The sequence below is a fragment of the Oncorhynchus nerka genome, linkage group LG22, assembly GCF_034236695.1.
Source record: "Oncorhynchus nerka isolate Pitt River linkage group LG22, Oner_Uvic_2.0, whole genome shotgun sequence".
NCBI classification, from domain to species: domain Eukaryota; kingdom Metazoa; phylum Chordata; class Actinopteri; order Salmoniformes; family Salmonidae; genus Oncorhynchus; species Oncorhynchus nerka.
Genome location: NC_088417.1, coordinates 86,677,643 through 86,682,642, shown reverse-complemented (window position 1 = coordinate 86,682,642; position 5,000 = coordinate 86,677,643).

Here is a 5,000-nt window from a genome sequence, read left to right as displayed (position 1 = left end):
TAAGATCTAAACCAGGCCAGAACATGTCCGTGTAGACCAATTTGGGTTTCCAATCTCTCCAAAAGAATGTGGTGATCGATGGTATCAAAAGCAGCACTAAGGTCTAGGAGCACGAGGACAGATGCAGAGCCTCGGTCCGATGCCATTAAAATGTCATTTACCACCTTCACAAGTGCCGTCTCAGTGCTTTGATGGGGTCTAAAACCAGACTGAAGCATTTCGTATACATTGTTTGTCTTCAGGCTGCGCAACAGCCTTCTCTAAAATATTTGAGAGGAATGGAAGATTCGATATAGGCCGATAGTTTTTTATATTTTCTGGGTCAAGGTTTGGCTTTTTCAAGAGAGGCTTTATTACTGCCACTTTTAGTGAGTTTGGTACACATCCAGTGGATAGAGAGCCATTTATTATGTTCAACATAGGAGGACCAAGCACAGGAAGCAGCTCTAGGCTAGTTGAGAACACCTTTATTTAACCATGTAGGCTAGTTGAGAACAAGTTCTCAATTGCAACCTCGACCTGGCCAAGATAAAGCATAGCAACTCGACACATACAACAACACAGAGTTACACATGGAAACATAATATACATAACATTCTAGATGCATAACATTCTAAATGCATAACATTCTAGATGCATAACATTGTATATGCATAACATTCCAGATGCATAACATTCCAGATACATAACATTCCAGACACATAACATTCTAGATGCATAACATTCCAGATGCATAACCTTCCAGATACATAACAATCCAGATACATAACATTCTAGATACATAACATTCTAGATGAATTACATTCCAGATGCATAACATTCCAGATGCATAACATTCCAGATACATAACATTCTAGATGCATAACATTCCAGATGCATAACATTCCAGATGCATAACATTCCAGATGCATACCATTCCAGATACATAACATTCCAGATACATAACATTCTAGATGAATTACATTCCAGATGTATAACATTCCAGATGCATAACATTCCAGATACATAACATTCTAGATGCATAACATTCCAGATGCATAACATTCCAGATGCATACCATTCCAGATACATATCATTCCAGATACATAACATTCTAGATGCATAACATTCCAGATGCATAACATTCCAGATGCATAACATTCCAGATCCATAACATTCTAGATGCATAAAAATCCATATGAATAACATTCTACATGCACAACATTCCAGATGAATACAATTCGAAATGCATAATATTGAAGATGCATAGCATTCCAGATACATAACATTCTAGATGAATTACATTCCAGATGCATAACATTCCAGATGCATAACATTCCAGATGCATACCATTCCAGATACATATCATTCCAGATACATAACATTCTAGATGCATAACATTCCAGATGCATAACATTCCAGATGCATAACATTCCAGATCCATAACATTCTAGATGCATAAAAATCCATATGAATAACATTCTACATGCACAACATTCCAGATGAATACAATTCGAAATGCATAATATTGAAGATGCATAGCATTCCAGATACATAACATTCTAGATGAATTACATTCCAGATGCATAACATTCCAGATGCATAACATTCCAGATACATAACATTCTAGATGCATAACATTCCAGATGCATAACATTCTAGATGCATAACATTCTAGATGCATTACATTCCAGATGCATAACATTCTCAATGCATAACATTCCAGATACATAACATACCAGATGCATAACATTCCAGATGCATAACATTCCAGATGCATACCATTCCAGATACATAACATTCCAGATCCATAACATTCTAGATGCATAACATTCTACATGAATAACATTCCAGATACATAACATTCCAGATCCATAACATTCTAGATGCATAAAAATCAAGATACATAACATTCTAGATGCATAACTTTCTAGATGCATTACATTCCAGATGCATAACATTCCAGATACATAACAATCCAGATACATAACATTCTAGATGCATAACATTCCAAATGCATAACATTCCAGATGCATAACATTGTAGATACATAACATTCCAGATCCATAACATTCTAGATGCATAAAAATCCATATGAATAACATTCTACATGCACAACATTCCAGATGAATAAAATTCGAAATGCATAACATTGTAGATGCATAGCATTCCAGATATATAACATTGTATATGCATAACATTGAAGATAAATAACATTCCAGATACATAATTTAACAGATGCATAACATTCTAGATGCATAACCTTCCAGATACATAACATTGTATATGCATAACCTTCCAGATGCATAACATTGTATACGCATAACATTCCATATACATAACATTGTAGATAGATAATATTCTAGAACCATAACATTCTAGATGCCAAACATTGTATATGCATAACATTTTAGATGCACAACATTCCAGATAAATAACAATCCAGATACATAACATTCTAGATGCATAACATTCCAGATGCATAACATTGTAGATACATAACATTCCAGATCCATAACATTCTAGATGCATAAAAATCCATAAGAATAACATTCTACATGCACAACATTCCAGATGAATAAAATTCGAAATGCATAACATTGTAGATGCATAGCATTCCAGATATATAACATTGTATATGCATAACATTGAAGATAAATAACATTCCACACTCGCTACACTCGCATTAACATCTGCTAACCATGTGTATGTGACAAATAAAATTTGATTTGATTTGATATAACAGATGCATATTTGTAAGTCGCTCTGGATAAGAGCGTCTGCTAAATGACTTAAATGTAAATGTTAAATGATTCCAGATACATAACATTGTATATGCATAACCTTCCAGATGCATAACATTGTATATGCATAACATTCCATATACATAACATTGTAGATAGATAATATTCTAGAACCATAACATTCTAGATGCCAAACATTGTATATGCATAACATTCCAAATGCATAACATTCCAGATGCATAACATTGTAGATACATAACATTCCAGATCCATAACATTCTAGATGCATAAAAATCCATATGAATAACATTCTACATGCACAACATTCCAGATGAATAAAATTCGAAATGCATAACATTGTAGATGCATAGCATTCCAGATATATAACATTGTATATGCATAACATTGAAGATAAATAACATTCCAGATACATAATTTAACAGATGCATAACATTCTAGATGCATAACCTTCCAGATACATAACATTGTATATGCATAACCTTCCAGATGCATAACATTGTATACGCATAACATTCCATATACATAACATTGTAGATAGATAATATTCTAGAACCATAACATTCTAGATGCCAAACATTGTATATGCATAACATTTTAGATGCACAACATTCCAGATAAATAACAATCCAGATACATAACATTCTAGATGCATAACATTCCAGATGCATAACATTGTAGATACATAACATTCCAGATCCATAACATTCTAGATGCATAAAAATCCATAAGAATAACATTCTACATGCACAACATTCCAGATGAATAAAATTCGAAATGCATAACATTGTAGATGCATAGCATTCCAGATATATAACATTGTATATGCATAACATTGAAGATAAATAACATTCCACACTCGCTACACTCGCATTAACATCTGCTAACCATGTGTATGTGACAAATAAAATTTGATTTGATTTGATATAACAGATGCATATTTGTAAGTCGCTCTGGATAAGAGCGTCTGCTAAATGACTTAAATGTAAATGTTAAATGATTCCAGATACATAACATTGTATATGCATAACCTTCCAGATGCATAACATTGTATATGCATAACATTCCATATACATAACATTGTAGATAGATAATATTCTAGAACCATAACATTCTAGATGCCAAACATTGTATATGCATAACATTTTAGATGCACAACATTCCAGATGCATAACATTCTAGATACATAACATTGTAGATGCATAACAATCTGGATGCATAACATTACATATGTATAACATTCTAGAAGCCTAACATTCTAGAAGCATAACATTCTAGATACATAACACTCCAGATGCATAACATTGGATATGCATAACATCTCAGACGCATAACATTCTAGATGCATAACATTCCAGATGCATAACATTATATATGCATAATGTTGCATATGCATACCATTCTAGATGCATAACATTGTATATGCATAACATTCTAGAAGCATAACATTCCAGATGCATAACATTATATATGCATAATGTTAAATATGCATACCATTCTAGATGCATAACATTGTATATGCATAACATTCTAGATGCATAACATTCCAGATGCATAACATTCTAGATGCATAATATTCTAGATGCATAACATTCCGGATTCATAACATTGTATATGCATAACAATCCAGAATCATAACATTCCAGATGCATAACACTCCAGATGCGTCACATTCCAGATGCATATCATCCCAGACGCTTAACATTCTAGATGCATAACATTCCAGATGTTTAACAATCTAGATGCATAACATTCCAGATGTTTAACGATCTAGATGCATAACATTCTAGATGCATAACAATCTAGATGCATAACATTCCAGATGTTTCATAATCTAGATGCATAACATTCCAGATGGATAACATTGTAGATGCATAACATACCAGATGCATAACATTGTTTATGCATAATATTCTAGAAGCATAACATTCCAGATGCATAACATTGTATATGCATAACATTCCAGATGCATAACATTCTAGATGCATAATATTGTAGATGCATACCATTCTAGATGCATAACATTCCAGATGGATAACATTGTAGATGCATAACATACCAGATGCATAACATTGTTTATGCATAATATTCTAGAAGCATAACATTCCAGATGCATAACATTGTATATGCATAACATTCCAGATGCATAACATTCTAGATGCATAATATTGTAGATGCATACCATTCTAGATGCATAACATTCTAGAAGTATAACATTCCAGATGCTTAACATTCTAGAAGCATAACATTGTATATGCA